The sequence below is a fragment of the Triturus cristatus genome, chromosome 9 (assembly GCF_964204655.1).
Source record: "Triturus cristatus chromosome 9, aTriCri1.1, whole genome shotgun sequence".
NCBI classification, from domain to species: domain Eukaryota; kingdom Metazoa; phylum Chordata; class Amphibia; order Caudata; family Salamandridae; genus Triturus; species Triturus cristatus.
In genome coordinates this window covers 1,277,658,908-1,277,680,708 of record NC_140592.1, presented here as the reverse complement: position 1 = coordinate 1,277,680,708, position 21,801 = coordinate 1,277,658,908, and positions in this window count along the sequence as shown.

The following is a 21,801-nucleotide window of genomic DNA, read 5'->3' as shown; positions in this document are numbered from 1 at the left end:
GCTAACATTTTGAACTTGGTAAGAGGGAGATTTTGAAAAACAAATGGGGTATTGATTTTCCCCTTTGACTTACATTGAAAAAGAGGAGATTGTAGACAGGAGACCGATCAAATAAAGCCAATTTGGGCTTAAAAACATTGGACGTTTCCTGGATGAATCGGGTCTGTTGGCATGTATGGTTGTACTACCACTGCCTCTTCCTTCTGCCCACAATGGTCTAATATATTGCCACAGCCTCTCTTGCCAGTCCTATATTGTTGGTTTGTTGCCCCTGTCCCCCTTCCACTGCCCTCCATAGTCTGTTGTGCTGCCACTGCCCTTCCTGCCTGCCCAGTGTGGTCAAATTGTTGCCTCTGCACCCTCCTACCTGCCTTCAATTTTCAGAGTCCGTGCACCTGGCCTCTGCCTCTCAACAGTATCCTAATGAACAACTAGATTGCTAACATTCTATATTTATTACAAAAGTGTGGAACGCCTGACGTCATCTTGATGTAGGATTCGAAAAACTAGATATAGCGTGCGCAACAACCTTGTTCGAAAAGTTATGCCATTATTTGAAAAAGTTATTGGGTGCTCCTGGGGTGACGTATCGGTCCATGTACGTCGTGCTGAACAATGAGAAGGTAGCACATTCAAATTTGAGTGTGTCCCCCTGGGCACACCAGAGAAAACGCAAGGCGTTTGGTTAGTTCATAAATCCGGCAATTTTAATCATTGCTTGTTGAAAATTCAATAAAGTTTTTTTGAATTTGAATTCAAAATAATCACAAGGTAAACGTATTCATATCATCAATGTTTGTTCAATGTCCAATGCATTTCGGGTTTAGTAGAACCCTTCATCAGGGACAAACCTGAGAACACAATCAAAATGAGGAGGCTTTAGAAACTTAAATGATTTGGCATTCAAAAAATATTAACTTCGTGCGGCATTTGTTTGCGAGTGCAATGAAACCTAAACAAGGCTAAAAAGTAAGGGGGGGGTGTCAAGTGTTCCTCGAGTACGTTATTACTAGGTGTGATGTGGAGAGATATGTGTTAAATATATATTAACGGTTATGCAAAGCGATGTTCTTCGTTGATTTAATGATGGCTATGTGCAGTCTAAATTGCAATGAGATGTAAAAAACATCGTTAAGCTGATGTGGTTCCAATAATGTTGGTTAAACTAAATAAAGATTGAGAATTCACTTACATTGAGCAACCGGGGCTTCGTTCATGCGTTCAACTGGTTCTTGTGTTCGGCAGTGTAAAATGCGCGGTTCAGTGATCATTACTTGACATGCTGAGTTTGGTGCACGGGGGGTGTAAAAACTGAAAAGGGTACCGGTAAACTGTTACTAACGGGCTGGCTTGGCAGCCATATTGGACTATAACGAAGTGTATGTAACAGATATGTTCGAACAAAGATGAACCGGTATATCGGCCTTGGTCAACACATATGTCGATCTTATATTGCTATGTTGAGTTTTACCTGATCTCGTAAAGCATGTAAACTATAAAAATGTAGTATACATATAATGTTCACGCTTGAAGAACCTTTGCGGCCATATTGGACTGGTATATTATTTGTGGTGAAATGTGGAAGTGAACTTGGCAGCCATATTGTACTGGTGTATGTAGCTAATACCATGATGTTGTAAGAATGTAAAACATTGAAACACAAGCATTAAAAATAAAGTGACAAGAAGATATTCTTTTACAGATAACATATATACTCAATACGATCGTTAAGTCCATGTGGCTTTAAAGAGTCTAATTTTTTGATCCAGTAGTTTTCTCTTTGAAGTAGAAATTTATTATTGTCTCTACCTTCTTTTTTCATGATTGTTTCCAAGACTTGGTATTTCAATTGACTGATGTTATGAGAGTTCTCTGCAAAGTGGACTGCTATGCTGGATTTGATATTGTGTGTACGTATATTGGATTTGTGCTCGTTTAGTCGGATCTTTATTTTTCGTTCAGTTTTGCCAATATACACCATGCCGCACGGGCATTTGAGTAAGTATACCACGTTCATGGTGTCACAAGTCGCTGTGACTTGCAATTTGATACTGTGACCTTTCCGTGGGTGCATGATAAGTGGTCCTCGAATTATGTTGTTGCAATTGCTGCAGTTATGACATGGTAAGGTGCCTTTATATGTTGTTTTGGTTTCTTCAACTTTGCTGTTTAAGAGTTCACCCAAGTTCTTATTTCTTGTGAAAGCAAAGATGGGAAGTTCATTGAATATTTGATTGAAATCTTCCTCTTGTTTTAAAATTGGCCAATTTCTTTTGATTATCTTCTTGAAGTTGTTGCTGACTGTGGAGTATTTTGATATTACTACGTTCCTTTTTTCAGTGCTTTGAATGGATTTTTGTAACAGCTGGTTTCGTGTTTTCTCTTGAGAACGTACAATTGCCTGTTCAATGATGTTACTGGGGTATCCTCTTTGTTCGAAACGTTCTGTCATTTCTTGTATTCTTTCTTTAGCTAGTTGTGGTGATGAAACTATTTGCTTCACACGAAGTATTTGTGAGTATGGTAAGTGGTTTTTCAAGGATTCTTGATGGAAACTGCTGTAATGTAACATGTTGTTACGGTCTGTTGGTTTACGATGCAAGTCTGTATGTAATGTGTTGTTGATATTGCTGATCGTAACATCAAGATAAGAGATGTGATTTTCTTGTATCTCATAGGAAAATTGTATTCTGTCGTTGATAGAATTGAGTTCATTGAGGGCTTGTGTCAGTATATTCTTCGGTCCCTTCCAAAGAATAAAAATGTCATCGATGTAGCGGACGAACATTTTGTTATATATATTCCACGGTGCTTTTGATAGAATATTTTCTTCTTCGAATCTTGCCATGAAAAGGTTGGCGTAGGCTGGTGCTGCACAATTACCTATAGAGGTACCTGTGGTTTGTAAAAACCAATCTTGTTTCCATTTGAAATAGCTTTGAAAAAGAGTAAAGTGTAATAGTTCCATTAAAAAAATCTGCATGTCTTGATTGACTTCCGTATGTGTCAAAGCGTATTCAATAGCTTCTATCCCTAAGTTGTGTGGAATGGATGTGTATAATGTTTTCACATCAATGGTGCATAGAAGTATGGATTCCTCTGGTTCGATCTGTGTTTGATTGATTAATAAAAGAAATTCCGTGGTGTCCTTGATGTAAGTTTTCATTTTCATGACACTGGGTTGTAGATATTTGTCTAAAAATTGACCAACAGGTTCGTGTATGCTCCCTTTGGTAGTGACAATGGGTCTGAACGGTGGTTTGTGTAGATCCTTATGGATTTTAGGTAGCATGTACAATGTTGGGCTCCTTGGGTTCTTCTGGATAAGAAATTTCTTAGTCTTATCATTGATTATTCCGTTACTGTGTGCTTTATTCACAATTGCAATCAACAAATTCAAGAATGATTCAGTCGGGTTATGATCAAGTTTGATGTAGGTTGTTTGATCTTGAACATGTTTGTTAACTTCTTCTTCGTAGTGTGATGTGTCGAGGATTACAATGGCTCCCCCTTTGTCAGCTTTAGTGCAGATTATGAGTGGGTTGTTTGCGAGATCTTTGAGGATTCCGAATTCTTTGTTTGTGAGGTTATTCTTCCTTTTTTTGTCGTAATTTATTTGGGTCAATTCAGATTGCACAATTTTTTCAAAGGTATCTAAGGTTTTATGGCTTACTGGTGCCATATATGTGCTGTGGGATCTCAATCTCGAAATCAGTCTCTTCAAATTCATGAGAAAACTGAGACTCCGACATTTTTTTGACAACATACTACCATCACAAAAATCTGAAGAAGCAGACCAACTACTCGGATTGAGATCCCACAGCACATATATGGCACCAGTAAGCCATAAAACCTTAGATACCTTTGAAAAAATTGTGCAATCTGAATTGACCCAAATAAATTACGACAAAAAAAGGAAGAATAACCTCACAAACAAAGAATTCGGAATCCTCAAAGATCTCGCAAACAACCCACTCATAACCTGCACTAAAGCTGACAAAGGGGGAGCCATTGTAATCCTCGACACATCACACTACGAAGAAAAAGTTAACAGACATGTTCAAGATCAAACAACCTACATCAAACTTGATCATAACCCGACTGAATCATTCTTGAATTTGTTGATTGCAATTGTGAATAAAGCACACAGTAACGGAATAATCAACGATAAGACTAAGAAATTTCTTATCCAGAAGAACCCAAGGAGCCCAACATTGTACATGCTACCTAAAATTCATAAGGATCTACACAAACCACCGTTCAGACCCATTGTCACTACCAAAGGGAGCATACACGAACCTGTTGGTCAATTTTTAGACAAATATCTACAACCCAGTGTCATGAAAATGAAAACTTACATCAAGGACACCACGGAATTTCTTTTATTAATCAATCAAACACAGATCGAACCAGAGGAATCCATACTTCTATGCACCATTGATGTGAAAACATTATACACATCCATTCCACACAACTTAGGGATAGAAGCTATTGAATACGCTTTGACACATACGGAAGTCAATCAAGACATGCAGATTTTTTTAATGGAACTATTACACTTTACTCTTTTTCAAAGCTATTTCAAATGGAAACAAGATTGGTTTTTACAAACCACAGGTACCTCTATGGGTAATTGTGCAGCACCAGCCTATGCCAACCTGTTCATGGCAAGATTCGAAGAAGAAAATATTCTATCAAAAGCACCGTGGAATATATATAACAAAATGTTCATCCGCTACATCGATGACATTTTTATTCTTTGGAAGGGACCGAAGAATATACTGACACAAGCCCTCAATGAACTCAATTCTATCAACGACAGAATACAATTTTCCTATGAGATACAAGAAAATCACATCTCTTATCTTGATGTTACGATCAGCAATATCAACAACACATTACATACAGACTTGCATCGTAAACCAACAGACCGTAACAACATGTTACATTACAGCAGTTTCCATCAAGAATCCTTGAAAAACCACTTACCATACTCACAAATACTTCGTGTGAAGCGAATAGTTTCATCACCACAACTAGCTAAAGAAAGAATACAAGAAATGACAGAACGTTTCGAACAAAGAGGATACCCCAGTAACATCATTGAACAGGCAATTGTACGTTCTCAAGAGAAAACACGAAACCAGCTGTTACAAAAATCCATTCAAAGCACTGAAAAAAGGAACGTAGTAATATCAAAATACTCCACAGTCAGCAACAACTTCAAAAAGATAATCAAAAGAAATTGGCCAATTTTAAAACAAGAGGAAGATTTCAATTAAATATTCAATGAACTTCCCATCTTTGCTTTCACAAGAAATAAGAACTTGGGTGAACTCTTAAACAGCAAAGTTGAAGAAACCAAAACAACATATAAAGGCACCTTACCATGTCATAACTGCAGCAATTGCAACAACATAATTCGAGGGCCACTTACCATGCACCCACGGAAAGGTCACAGTATCAAATTGCAAGTCACAGCGACTTGTGACACCATGAACGTGGTATACTTACTCAAATGCCCGTGCGGCATGGTGTATATTGGCAAAACTGAACGAAAAATAAAGATCCGACTAAACGAGCACAAATCCAATATACGTACACACAATATCAAATCCAGCATAGCAGTCCACTTTGCAGAGAACTCTCATAACATCAGCCAATTGAAATACCAAGTCTTGGAAACAATCATGAAAAAAGAAGGTAGAGACAATAATAAATTTCTACTTCAAAGAGAAAACTACTGGATCAAAAAATTAGACTCTTTAAAGCCACATGGACTTAACGATCGTATTGAGTATATATGTTATCTGTAAAAGAATATCTTCTTGTCACTTTATTTTTAATGCTTGTGTTTCAATGTTTTACATTCTTACAACATCATGGTATTAGCTACATACACCAGTACAATATGGCTGCCAAGTTCACGTCCACATTTCACCACAAATAATATACCAGTCCAATATGGCCGCAAAGGTTCTTCAAGCGTGAACATTATATGCATACTACATTTTTATAGTTTACATGCTTTACGAGATCAGGTAAAACTCAACATAGCAATATAAGATCGACATATCTGTTGACCAAGGCCGATATACCGGTTCATCTTTGTTCGAACATATCTGTTACATACACTTCGTTATAGTCCAATATGGCTGCCAAGCCAGCCCGTTAGTAACAGTTTACCGGTACCCTTTTCAGTTTTTACACCCCCCGTGCACCAAACTCAGCATGTCAAGTAATGATCACTGAACCGCGCATTTTACACTGCCGAACACAAGAACCAGTTGAACGCATGAACGAAGCCCCGGTTGCTCAATGTAAGTGAATTCTCAATCTTTATTTAGTTTAACCAACATTATTGGAACCACATCAGCTTAACGATGTTTTTTACATCTCATTGCAATTTAGACTGCACATAGCCATCATTAAATCAACGAAGAACATCGCTTTGCATAACCGTTAATATATATTTAACACATATCTCTACACATCACACCTAGTAATAACGTACTCGAGGAACACTTGACACCCCCCCTTACTTTTTAGCCTTGTTTAGGTTTCATTGCACTCGCATACAAATGCCGCACGAAGTTAATATTTTTTGAATGCCAAATCATTTAAGTTTCTAAAGCCTCCTCATTTTGATTGTGTTCTCAGGTTTGTCCCTGATGAAGGGTTCTACGAAACCCGAAATGCATTGGACATTGAACAAACATTGATGATATGAATACGTTTACCTTGTGATTATTTTGAATTCAAATTCAAAAAAACGTTATTGAATTTTCAACAAGCAATGATTAAAATTGCCGGATTTATGAACTAACCAAACGCCTTGCGTTTTCTCTGGTGTGCCCAGGGGGACACACTCAAATTTGAATGTGCTACCTTCTCATTGTCATCTTGATGTAAACAAAACTGTAATACCTAGAGCATTTCCTTTAGAAACTACATATATGAGAGGGTCTTATTTGCATCAAAATTCGGTTATTGCTTTAAAAAACTAAAATGAGAACATATTTTCTGAGTTTTCAAATAGCGACAAAGCACTTTTAAATTATTTGTTATCTTTATGATTTTTTTATCCAGTTGAACACTTGATTAAATGTTGCACTTAGGGGAGAGGATGTGGTGTTACTTCCAGAGCTGCAGACTTTGAAACTGGGGAACCAGGTTGGAGTTTCTGCTTCAGCTCGACATTCTGTGATTCTGGTAAAATCCCTTAATCTCCCCATGTCTACAACCAAAATGAATTTGTTCTTGTAACCAATACTCATGTAAAGCACTCCAGTACCTGACAAGTCTGCACTATATAAAACTGCAAAAACACAAAAAATAAAAAGTGTTTTGCAGACTTCTGTCATTGGGCTACATGTGGGCTACATCTGGGTGATATTTGTGCTACATTTGGGCTCTTTTGTCTCTGGTGGCCATCTTGGGAGACTTATTTGTTATGAAGTTTCCTAATTTCCTCATTTACTACAGTCTCCTCAGTAGGAAATACTTTCAGTTTTTTACTTTGATTCCATCAAGAAGGCATTCAGATGTGTCACACATTTTCCATAAATTATTCATGTTAGCACTCTAGTTGCTCATTAGATCACTGTAGTAAAGCTACTGCTCACCAGTGAAGTCTGCTGCTGGTATTGAAAGTGCATGTTTCAGTCTGCATGTCAGAATTTTTTAATGAAATAAAAGAGGATTTGAGAAGTCACTCAAAATGTGCCCTAATTTATTTTTCTGTAGCACTAATCATACTTTCTATGGCAAAATGAGCCCCCTCATTTTGTTCCTTTTTAAATTAAATGTTTTAAGTGTTATCAGTTTATTCCAATCAAGACGGCTTCAGGTGTGCCATACTTTTGCCATAAGTTAGACTGTTAGCGCTCTAGTTGTTCTTTAGAACACACTGGGAAGCTGTAGTAGAACACAAAGGAATCAACTGACAGTCTATGCCCTTGTTGGATGTACATGTTTTACTGAGAATGTCAGACTTCATTCTCACATGACTGAGAAAGATAATGTGAATTTACAGAAAATATGATCTCAGTTTAGCTTATAGATCACCTTCCAAACCTCTGTGGGAAAAGCATGAGAAAATAGTTTTCTCTCAAACATGATTCACGATATCCCAGCAGAAGGCTTTTTCACATGGTAAAATCACCTTAGAACACACCACAATTCCAAAAATGAATATGGTACCATCAACAAATGATTTATAATGTAACTAAAGTCTTAAAACCTTCTATTAAGTGCAATGCTTTTTAATGAGGTGCTATCATGTATATTGGTCCCAAGATGGCTGCCAACACTTCTTGGATGAAGTGCTGACAGCCAATCAGATCTCACGATGAGATGTGTGGTTAGGCTCCAACCAGATATTGAAACTTTCTTTTTCTAATTTCTCATGAACTTCTGAACGGATTTACACCATTTAACAAAAAGGGCTCTTTCTTAACCAAGGGCTACCTTTTTGCCAAATTTGGTGTAATTCCGTTCAGCAGTTTGGGCTGTAGCCGTGTCTAAAGTTTCCTATGGAAAATTGCATGGAGAAAACAAGTTTTAGAACCCCCCCCTTTTTTCTCAGCCCCCACTTGCCGAATCACCCCGACACTTTCAAGATAGGAGTGGACCGGAGCGCCCCATGAGTTTTGATAATTTCACGAACATTCGTCAATCGCGCCAAAGTTATTGGGAGTAGAATGTTGCGATTTTCCTATGGTAACTAGGTCCTAACTATAACTACCTACTGGCAACCGCCAGTAGGTAATATATATATAACCAACAGTCCTATACTGCTGTATCCTCCAGCAACCAAATCAGGTACAGACCACAAAATGTGCAGGGTATTCCTCTTTGTGCTTTATTTCTCCAAAGTCAACATGACGCGTTTCGGCTGCGTAACCACAGCTTTGATCACATGACCCCCCGGTAGTAAACATGTTGAATTTATAGTGACATCCTGGATACAATGGTTATGTTATGTTAGGCCAATTATAGAGCTAAACAAAATACTTTCTATTTTTGAGTACAGCTGTTAGATTCAAAACCATTTTACTGTTGTTGTATATAAATATTTAAAATATCAAAAATATATACAAAAATGTTAAAAGACATGAAGCATATCAGCAATATACAAAGAAGTCTTTAAAAAAACATTTTGTAAAAACTAATAAGAAGCTATGTTTGAATGACTGTCAAGTGGCTTAATCAATGCTACATAATCAAATTTATGAATCTGGCTCAAATTGAAATCCCTACTCACGCAGTAACCAGAAAGATGATAAAGTGCTAGTGCTAAAATCATAAAGGTGCCGATTCCGATCCGGTAAAAAAATATCCCGTACGAATCGTATCTGTATTTTTTTACGTACGAATCGTACAAGTCCCGTACAAACGGGCAAGTACGATTCGTACCTGGAAAATACATACGAATGACATCAGGAAAAGTCTACGACACGTCCCCGGACGATTCGTAAAACTGAAGTCCGAGCGCACAAGTACGATCCGTACCGTCCGTCCGAATATACAAACGCAGGTAATACACTACGTCCGAATATACAACCGCATGTAAAACGTCCCGTACGGCGCAAACTGTGTGCCACCCCTACCCCGGGCACACCTGGGCGAGGGGTACGAGTCGTACGGCCCCCCCCAGCCTCCCACCCCTCCCGCGTACACCATACCCCAGCACCCTCCCTGTCCGCGCCGTACCCCAGCACCCCCCCATGTCCGCACCGTACCCCCACCACCCCTGTATATACGGTGCGTACCCCCACCACCCCCATATGTATGGTGCGTACCCCCGTATGTACGGTGCATACCCCCACCACCCCCGTATGTACGGTGCGTACCCCCACCACCCCGTATGTACGGTGCGTACCCCCACCACCCCGTATGTACGGTGCATACCCCCACCATCCTGTATGTACGGTGCATACCCCCGTATGTACGGTGCGTACCCCCAGCGCGTAGCCTATTGGAAATTCGATCAACGTGAAACCTTAAACCCAGAAGGGATACTCTGAAAGATTGTCTAAACCTATAATCCACTGGAGCGTTTCAAATGTATATATGTGTACATGAGACTGGATAGTAAGTAAGCTATTGAACCCAGATCTCCTACCCAGCAACACGCTGGTTCTTATTTCATAGGTCAGCTGACTAATGCTCTATTTATCAGCGAGACACCCCAGATACCAGCCTTTCCTCTGTGCTAATTGGCAGCAGATTGTCACACAGAGACATATATTTCTGTTTAAGTTGTAAATAAATCTCAGACAAAGTTGCACATAAATCGATCAGTCAAGAGAAAGCACAGCGCATCTGAGCTCTGCCACACAAAGATAAGGACGATAAACAAAAAAGCCGCCTGCCAATAGCTTTATCGTACGCACTTTGAAAACTGTATCTACCAACTGCGATGTTAATGGTTCCATTTAGGAGACGTGCAGTGTCTTTCGGGGCAGTTTTATTCAATGCGCCTTTACAGCGCGTGCTTTGATAACTAGTCTTAGTGTTTTTTGCCAGATTTTATTAATACATGCGGGAACTAATCAATTGAGAGGGCAGGATGTTAAATAGACACAATCGCGCTTGAAAGTGGCCAGCTTAGCAGTTCCAATAGGCGCAGTTTTATATTCATCAGTATAGCGTAGCGCTGGGGGTCCGCTCCGTACATACACGGGTGGGGGTACGGTCCGTACATACACGGGGGCTGGGGGTACGGTCCGTACATACACGGGTGGGGGTACGGTCCGTACATACATGGGGGGGCTGGGGTACGGTCTGTACATACACGGGTGGGGGTACGGTCCGTACATACACGGGGGGCTGGGGGTACGGTCCGTACATACACGGGTGGGGGTATGGTCCGTACATACACGGGGGCTGGGGGTTCGGCGCGTACATACGGGGGCTGGGGGGGTGTTCGGCGCATACATACGGGGGCTGGGGGGGGGTTCGGCGCGTACATACGGGGGCTGGGGGGGTTCGGCGCATACATACGGGGGCTGGGGGGGTTCGGCGCGTACATACGGGGGCTGGGGGGGGGTTTGGCACGTATGCGGGCACATGTCTCCATGGTTGCTATGGGAGTTCAGTCCGTACGGTGTTTTTTCCATGCAGTTGTAACATCGGACGCCCGGTACGGATCGTACTTGCGCGCTCGGACTTGAGTTTTCACATTTGTACGTAAAATCGTCCGGGGACGTGTCGGAAACGTTTTCCGACCCGACGATGTGTGGGGGAATTTTCTCAATACGCCGTATGGACTTTTTCCCATACGAATCGTACTTGCCAGTTTGTACGGTACTTGTACGATTCGTACGGAAAAAAATCCGGATACGATTCGTACGGGGAAATTTTTTCCAGGATCGGAATCGGCCCCATAGTTGGATTTATGGTGTTCTGAGTTCTTTCTTGCTGAAAGACCTGGAGAAGAATTGGATGAATGGTAGAAACGGCTCACTACCCAGACTGTTTCTTGCTTTTGTGAGTCTGGAGATAGGCCGAACTCTGTTGTGCTCGGCTTGCTAGCAGTCACAACACTATAACACGAACTTTGATCTGTATTACATACCAACAAAATTGGTTGGTATTCGCTGCCCTCCTTGTTAAAGCCAAGGGAGTGGATTTGGACCATATGTTCAGTACATGCCCGTCTCTAGAAGTACTTTAGCATGAAATCACCAAATTGATGGGAAATATGCTAAAGCTTGATGTTACTTTGACCCCTCACCTGATGTAGCTTGGCATGTTGTCAATCAGGGCACAAGTACTAAACAAGCGCCAGGTCAGGCGAGACCTAAAAAGGGGGGAGCTATTAATCCTCAATTTGAACTAAATATGAGAGACAACCTCACAGAACTCCTTAATAAGGTAAAAGTAATGTAATACCTGTCATGCGTTATGATTCAGAAGAATATTTCTGGATGATTGTCATTTATTTTACAGAAAATTGTGGAGATCTTCTCCTGTGTTGAGCCCTTTTGGAATTCTAGTATCTAGTAAGAGGATATATTTAGATTCCAATTGCCTTAGCTGTTTTTCTCTGTTACCCCCTCTCAAATTTTTGGGTACAGAGTCTTTTTTTTTAAAAATATTTTTATTGATAAATTTTTTCCCCACATTTTATTTCCCCCCCCCTCCCCCATTACATGGACAAGGCACAATAAGTTTCATAAGGCAGCCACATACTCAACTACATATTCAAAAGAAAAATGGAAAGTGAAATATTACAATATACATACTACATACAGATCCTATCATAATATATACGGATACAAATAATATATGTTAACATTCCATAATACATACATTCCTCAAAATACCTTATTCAGTTCCAGCCTTCCATTGAATCAAAGGACCCCAGATTTGTATACCCAGCTTTTTACCCTTTCTCCCTTTCCTAGAGTAAATAGCTGTTTCCAATTTTTGTATTGACAAAGTTTTTCCTAGCCATTGATGATACGTAGGAGGATTTGGATCTAACCAAGTTGAGGCCACAAGCAGTCTAAAAATCGACATTGCTACAAACAGAAAATATTTACAATTAATTTGTCCGTTGGGGGATATTCCCAACAAAATAGTTGCTGAGTCCAACTCTATTGTTGTGTCTAAGGCATTCCGGAAAAAATTCCCGATATCTTGTTTTATCTTATCTAAGTGTGGACAAGTAGAGAAAATATGCAACAATTTGGCCTCCATACTGCCACATCTAAAACACGAGATGCCCGACACAGCCCCCCATTGAGCAATTTTCCATGGCGTATAATACAGGTGATACAGACTCTTGTAGTGCTGGGCCTGAAGAGACGCTGAGCATAGTAATTTACATCCCATCTCAAGTGATTCAGAGAAAATATCTCTTTCTCTAGCTATATCTAAATCTGAGGACCATTTAATTATCCATTTGTCAAGATCATCCTTTTTTAACTTTGTCATTTCTAAATAAAATCTTTTTATAGTACAGTCATTACCTTTTTGTATGAGATCCATCATTATACTCCTCCCAAAGCCTAGAGCTCCCCCTTTTTTATTTAATATACAACTCCTTATTTGAAGGTATTTAAAGAAATGATTTGTGTTTAACATATACTTGTTTTTCAAATCTATAAATTGTAAGATGCCATTATCATCCCACATATCACCAATCATTCTTATACCTTGACTCTCCCATTCCTCATATACCATTCCTGAGAACACAGCCCTAGGTAATGAGGGATTATTTTTGAGTCTAGTATATACACTATATTTCCCTATTCCAACTTTTTTGGAAAATCCTTTCCATATGCTGTAGGCCGCCATAATTATCTTGAAACGTGTTCTTTTAAAGTAACTTCCATCAGTAAATCTTAAAAAAATATTTTCAGCATTTGTACCCAGAGCTAAACCATATATAGCCAGCGAGCCTGTCTTATCCCATCCATCCATCTCAGCCCCCCCAATTAATCCAGCCATTCCTTGTATTGCTGCAGCCCAATAATATACCTTTAGATCCGGCAGTGACCACCCCCCTCTCTCCCTGGGAAGGGACATATACCTCAATGCCCTCCGGGTTTTACCTCTAGCCCAAATAAAACGATTTACCATACTTTCGCAAATTTTAAACCACTTATTTTCAATTAGAAGAGGGATTGCCCTAAAAAGATACAACAGTTTGGGTAAGATCAGCATTTTAATAATATTAACTCGCCCAACTAATGATAAATGTAAGTTCTCATAACGATCCAAATCTTTTCTTGCCTTTTCGATTACTGGGGCAATATTATTATCCACCAAACTATCTAAATTAGACATAATATTAATTCCGAGGTATTTCCCTGCCGGCACTACTCTTCTATCTTCACAAGGTGTAAAAGAGTTTTTAATAATCTGGGTTTTAGACGCGTTCAATGAGTACCCTGAGACTTGTCCAAATCTTAAGGCCTCGGCCTCTACAAATGTAGTTGCTTCCGTTGGGCAAGGTGTTATCACCGCAACGTCGTCAGCATAGGCTAATATCTTGCATGGCCCAAGAACTGTATTGACTGGGGTGATCTCTGGTGCTAATTCTATCTTCCGTATTAAGGGATCCATATAGATGGCAAATAGCAAGGGAGAGAAAGGACATCCCTGGCGAGTTCCTCTCTTGATTTTAAATTGACCAGTTATACCCCCGTTTATCCTTAATGCTGCACCTGGATCCATATATAGAGTCTGAATTGCTTTCAAATAGCCTCCTCTAATCCCAACTCTAGCTAGGGTCTGCCACAAATACTGCCAGGAGACCCGATCAAATGCTTTTTCCGCATCCAAAAGCATAACTGCCATCGGGTCTCCTGCTACTTCCGCCACATCAAATAAAGTTATAACTTTTCTAATATGGTGAGTTGTCCCTCTACCAGGAATAAACCCATGTTGGTTATCACTAACCAGGTTACTTATAATTCTTGCAAATCTTGCAGCCAGTGCCTTTGAATAAATTTTGGTGTCATTATTCATCAATGTTATTGGGCGGTACGACCCTGGTTCATTCGGGGGCTTTTCTTTTTTTTAAATTAATACTATATCTGCCCCGCTCCAGGATTTGGGAATGGATACCCCACTTTGTGCAGCTTGAAACATTTGAGTTAAATTATTACCTAAACATCCCCAGAAAGTTTTATAAAACTCGATCGGTAGCTGATCAGGTCCAGCAGCCTTCCCCGAGGGTAGAGCAGTCATTGCTTCTTTAATCTCAGTTTCATCCAATACGGTCTCTAATTCCTCTGCATCTTCAGGGGATATAGTTTTTACCTCAATGTTCTGGAGATATTCATTTATTCTATCGATACTACTGGGATCTTTCTCATCATATAAAGATTGGTAAAACTTCCTAAAGACCTCCCGAATTTCTTCTGGATCTGAATGTAGTTGTCCCTTTTCATCCTTTATTTCCTTAATCGTCCCTGCCGCCGCTATCTGTCTGGTTCGTATAGCAAGGACTCGCCCTATTTTCTCACTGAACTCGTAACATCTCTCCCTTCTGATTGTATATTGCTTTGCGGCTCTATTAGCAAGTTCTTCCTCTGCCTCACTTTTCACCTTCAGTAATTCTATTACGAATTGTTCAGTCGGCTCTCCCCTTATTACACAGTTATTAAGTTGTTCTTCTGCCTCCAGTACTTTTCCCTCTTTCTCCTTATATCGCAGTCTTTCTGTTTTCCTCTTGAAGGCGCTATAACTGCACGTTTCACCGCGTGCTCCTGCCTTAAAGGCATCCCATACTATGCCAACTGCAGCAGTTCCTCTATTATATTCAAAGAATTCAGTAATCCATTTAGACATATGTTTTATATAGTCATCATCTAAAAGCAATCCCCTTTCGAATGTCCACTCCCTTCTTATTGTTGTTCCCCCACTCTGCTTTATCGTTAGGATTAGGGGATTGTGGTCACTAAGTATCCGAGGAAGTCTATCAATTTCCACTATACTAATTAAATCATTGGAAACCAGGAAGTAATCCAGCCTAACGCATATCTGATGCGGTGCTGAATAATATGTATAACCGAGTTGTTTCGATCTGATTGACCCCCAGACATCTCGCAATGTATTATTTTCTAAAAGATCAGTAAGGGCCTTGTAGACCTTTTTTTTCCTCCCCTTATACTGTCTCATTGAGCCTGATCCTAGACCCTCCGCTCCGTCAATATTTAAGTCTCCACCTATAATAACTCGAGGGGCCCAGTCTGCCAACTCAGAATCCAAAAATTGCAGAATTTCTGGATCGTCCTGTGTAGAACCATATGCTGCAACTAATGTTGTCCACACCCCCCCTAATAGTACCTCAGCCATCGCCCATCTCCCCCAATTATCTCTTAACTTTCTCCTTGTTACTACATTTTTATCCCTCGATAGAATCGCTACCCCTCTCTGTTTAACTCCTTGTTTAGAAGCAACTATTAATTGAAACCCCAGCTGATTAAGATATATCTCATGGGTACTCATTACATGTGTCTCCTGAAGAAACACAAAATCTACGTTCATTTGCCGTAGCCGTATTCCTATCTTCTGCCTTTTCGTTACATCATTTAGGCCGCATACATTCCATGTCACTAATCTAATAGACATTTTTCATTTTTCATTTTTTTTTTTTTCCCCCAGCCAGTTCTCTTCAGACCCTATCTGCTTGCTTTTATTTAATGTTCTAGAAACGATATACAATACTAGGCCTAGCACACTGCATAAATAGACTTCCCTGTTAATTTCAATATTGTCTTCCACATCTTCAGTGTCACTACCCATACCATACAATTGATACAAATTACTTTTGTCAAATCCTCTTAAGTGTCTTGTACCTTTGTGCCCTGTCCATTTCCCTGCCCATCCCCAACCCCACCCCAGACTGCCCACCCTCAGAGTCCCACCCCCCCTACAGGCAAATAGGTCCAGCGGACCTATGTCTGGCCGACTTTTGCCTCCTGGATGTCAAACCCGTAAACCCCCCTAACTTTCCCTTCATCTTACTGTGCTCAGTGTATGTCCAACAAATACCACCCCTATTCGTGCTTAACCTCTACCCCAATTCTTCTTATATTAATACCAATCTTTACTTATTGAAGCAGAAAAGCTACAACTCAAGAAAACCATCCGATAAAGAGGAGTAAAACATCAAATAAATTTTTCATAGACCTTGAGCAAACAGTTTCCTCTATTATTTTAAATAAGTCCTCATATGTAGCTTTCGTCCCCAAAAATTACTTTACACAGTCTCTATTTTCCATATTATATTTATCTTCGTTTCTTTTGGGGAATATCCCTAAGAGCTACTGCATGATCATTATTCTCAACATTCTCCTTGTGCCTTGTTTTCCGTTGGTCTTGCAGAAAGTTAAGATATTCTTGTGCAAGTATCTCAGAGTAGAAAATTTTAAAGTTCCCATTTACTCCAATCTTCAAACGAGCGGGATACAGAAGGTAAGCCTCACAACCTATGTTTTGAAATGGGGTAATGAGCTGCCTCATCCTCCACCTTCTTTCCACAGTGGTGTGGCAAAAGTCAGGACGTGCAAAGAACTCTACGCCGTTGTATTTGCATTTAGCTTGGGGCTTTGCTTTGTTAATTATCTCTTCTCGCAGAAGAAAATTCCCCACGTATAGAAGTATTGCGCGAGGCTTACTCTGCGCTGCTTTCTGGATCAGAGGAAAACGATGCGCCCTTTGTATTTCATGGTTAAGATCCCATGTAGACAACTCTGGGAGGGCACCCTTTAATAAGTCAACAACATACCCCCGAACATCACTTCCTTCTTTCCCTTCCTGTATTCCAATCAGGCGAACATTGTTGCGTCTTTGTCTGTTCTCAAATTCCTCGAGTTTCCATAGCATGTCGGCCGTAGTCTTATCTTGTTCTTTTCTGTCATCCTTCACTTTGACCATATCATCTTCTAATTTCCCGGTTCTAGTCTCTACTTCAGAGACTCTCTCAGCCATCTCCTCATACAACCTGCTGACCTTACGCAAGGAGGATTGTATTTTCCTAGTCGCCTGTTTAGCCCTGCGCTTTGCTTTTTGGCTCTCAATGCGAGCCTCACTCTGCATTTGTTTTAATGTTGTAAATAAGACTTCAAAATTAGACATACCACCATCCGCTCCACGGTCCGCAGAGTCCAGAGTTTCACCATTTACAAACTCATCTGCCGGTATTCCAGAGTTCTCTGCCTTCTTATCCAAATTTAGTTTTTTTACTACTGTTTTCATATTGCCTCTGTGTTCCTTTGACAATCTCTGTTGTCTAGATTTCCCTTTTCGTTTGCTTGACTTCCTTTTTTTGCTCTTAGTTTTAATTTTTTCCACAGATCTGATACTGCCCTCAGGATTTGTCTTTGATCTAGAAGAGACGTCTTTTTGCAATGTTTTCTGAACTGAATCCTTATATTCTTTATCAATAGGCTCTATCTCACTACTGATAGGAGTTGAGGAGTTTTCAGAATCAGTCCCTGATACAGTCTCATTACTTCCCGTGTCAGTATTCACTGTTTCATCATCTGAACTCTCCGTCTCTGACTCCGTGTCTGTCGTTGATCCCAGACTTCCATTCATACTTTCCTCATCATCCGCCTCGTCATTACCAGTGAAAAAAACCTCATCACTGGGAGAGGCAGGAAGTGCATCAGGTAATTTGCGTGTGCTTGCATCCGTCTTATTAATTGAATCCAAGTTAATATCTTTATCAACCCTTAGCTCTGTTTCAATTAAGTTAGTTGCAGCCTCAGAATTACTTTTTTCCACAACAGTATCCTCCACCAGGCTTTGTTCTGCGCCTGGCCCTTTAACTCCAGATACCACTGGTGCCAAATGAATTGTGACTTTCTCCTTTAAGAGCTTGGGTCCGCCCACTTCCACAGCAGTAGAAAAGTATCCGCCTTCTGCTGCCTCTGTAACTTCAGTTAGAGGCTGTACCTCGAGCATGCAGGTACCATCCCCATCTGCTCCTACCTGTTCAAACGGTTCCCTCTCCACAGCAGGCTGCAACATCCTGCACAGGCTCACCAACGTGGGGACTCTCACTCCCTGTGGCAGATTCGACTGCAAAGTTGTTTGGTCAGTCGTTATTGGTGTTGCTGCGGGCAAAAAAGTCTCAACTATGGTCATCTGGCGGAGTGCAGTTTCCTTTCCAAGTACCTCCCCAGCGGTGAGTTTTACTTCCTCTCTTCCCCTTACAATAGCTGACACTGGGACAGTCACATTCTTTTTTTTCCCTCCTTCCTCTTTTTCACGTATTTTCTTTAATTTATTTTCCTTTGCCGCTTCTCGCCTTTGCTGCGCTTTAGATCGTGCTTTCCCTCTTAAATTAAGCGCTGGGGCCCCGAGGTTATCCATATCCTCCTCCACCTCAGAGTCACGGCTCCAATCGTCTCGGTCACGATTCTTCCTTGAGTAAAGTGCAGGTTTTGTAGCCATAGATTTTGAAGCAACTTTCCAATAGCGACTTCCAGGTAGGGGCGAATGGGAAATCAAAGCTGAACAGTGTTTGTGCAGATATTTCTGCAGAGCCCACTTTTTCTCTTGTGGAAAGTCACATATCAAAAAAAGCAAGCCAGTGAGTTCTCTCAGCATCGCTTTTTATCAGTATCGAGTGCTCTTTTCTCCCAGTAAGAAAGGCAAATTTTCCACAGCAGATTAGATTAAATCAACTTAGCTTGGTAGTAGATCAGTGAATCTGCAAATCTGTAAGTCTGCAATCTAAGCATATGAGCACGTAGTACACCTCATCTTCCCAGTCAGGAGGGTTACAGGGTGCGACCATCCACTACGGCGTCTCGGCGGCCATCTTGCCTCGTAAAACGTACAGAGTCAATGACGAAGTAACTTAAGTCATTCAAATTTTTGTTGTGTACCAGTTTGAAATGACGAGCCACAGGATAGCTTTCGTCAGAATTAACTATTGCCCACAGATGTTGCAGAATACGATTGAATACCTGTAATTTGATACTTCCCACATATTTCATTTTACAGGTACATTCCAAAACGTATACTGCATAATCTGTACGGCAAGTAAACAAGCTTTGTATTTTAACAGGGCTGGGGTCAAATACACTACAATATTCTGTGGTGTTCGTGCCACATTTACAGGCCCTACATGATATACATTTATGGAAGCCTGTCTTAATTGATAGCCACTTTTTGGATGTTATCACCTCAGGACTTGATCTGACTAGGGCATCCCTCATTGAGGGAGCCCTTCTAAAGGTGATAAGTGGTTTCTCAGGTAGTAGCTGAGCTAGAGTTATATCAGTTTTTAATAATGGCCAGTGCTTGTTTATGATCCCCCTAACTTTCCTTTCTTCCATACTGAAAGTGGTTATAAGTCTGATCTGCTCTTGACTTTTTTGTGGATGATCGCTGTTACTTGCCACTCTTTGTTTTTTGATTTAGTGGTGGTGTTTAAACATTCTTCTCTCGTGTGGCTGTTGGCTCTTTTAGACAGTATCCACGTGCAAGAAATCTTTTTTGGGCCTCAGTTTGGCATCTTTTTAAATCATTATCAGAACTGCAAATTCTGTGCATTCCCAGAAATTCTCCATATGGTATACTCCTAATGAGATGACCAGAGTGAGCGCTACTAGCATGTAGAACTGCATTTCCAACCTCCTTCTTTCTATGTAGTCTAGTTTGGATTTCCCTATTACTGATATAAATTTCATTGTCCAGAAATTGGACATCGGATTTACTAATGTCTGCAGTAAATTGTAAATTCAAATCATTATTATTGATAATTTTTACAAAGTCCCAGCTGATTCTGGTGTACCTTTCCAAATCATGCGTATGTCATCTATAAATCTCCAAACTTCTACCACACTGGAGTCAAAGAACAATTTGTGGGTGCCCCTGAGGACATGTTCCTCCCACCACCCAACATGTAAACAGGCATAGGTTGGGGAAAAACATGCCCCCATGGCGACTCCTCTCAGCTGCTGGAAGATCTCTTTGTTGAACAGAAAGTAATTATTTTCCAAACAGAGTTGTATCATTTTTAAAATCATACCATTGTGTTGGCAGAAGTTCATGCTACGTTTGTCCAGAAAAAACTTTACAGCTTTTAATCCATCTGCATGATGAATACTCATATAAAGGGTACATATGTCCATAACCATTAATACGTAGTCCTCTTCCCATTTTACATTTTTTAATTTCGACAAAAAGTGACCTGTATCCTTAATGTAGGAAGGAAGGTTCTATACTGATTCATGCAAAAAATGATCCACATATTTAGAAAGTGGTTCCAGGAGACTGCGTTGGTCCGAAATAATAGGACGACCCGGTACTGGCGTAGTTTGTTTATGAATTTTTGGAATGAAATAAAGGGGAGGTGTGACTGGAACCTCATTTAAAAAAAAAATGTATTCCTGCTTACTCAGCAAACCTTCCCTTTTCCATTGATTTAATTCTTTAAAAACAGTCTCTTTAAGGCATTTGATATAATTGAACGTGCCTTTTCTATAACATAAATTGTCATTTAGGTGTCGTTCTGCCGCTTCTAAATATAGAGTGCGGGGCCAAACAACAATGTTACCCACTTGTCCGTTTTGTTGATAATTAGATTAGAGTTGCTTTTTAGTTTTTTTATTAATTTTGCATATTGTATTTCCATGTATCTGTATCTTTTTTGCATTCAAGATGAAATACATTGCAATGTTTTCAACTCAATTACGATATCATTAAATGCATCGATAGCGTCTTTTGGCATGACTGGTATGAACGTTGAGGGTGGTTTGAAGTCACTGTTACATGGAAGGTTACTGACTACTCCCATAGATGACAAATCTTCCTGTGTGGATCCAGCATTTTCTTCATCATTTATGGAAAGGGTATGTATTGTTCTCAAAATGCTGGTGTCTGCAACTTGGAATTTGTTAGTGGGGCGCGCTAAGTTGGTTATTGTTCTTGCCTGATCTTGTGCTTTGTTCAGTTTAAAATGGTTTTTCAATTTAAGCTTTCGTATAAATTTAAAATCATCTATGCGGGTTTGTACATAGTTGAAAGTGTTTTGCGGGGAGAATGACAGATCAAGTGATAACAGTTGGGATTCCGCTTTAGTAAGCACTGTGTCCGATAGATTGACCACCGTGTTGTCAGGAACTGAGGTTGATGGGAGATTACTCACCATTTCTTTCCCCTGCCTCTCTTGGCAAAGCCTCGCCCTCCTGCATTTTCTCCTTTGCTTGCGCCTCTCATTGTCTCTGCCGCGTTTTTCTTCTGTTGTGGTTGTGTTCGCGACCGAAGGGTTTGGCGCTGTCGGGTACCCCACAAGACTTACTTTACTTGCGAAGTGATTCC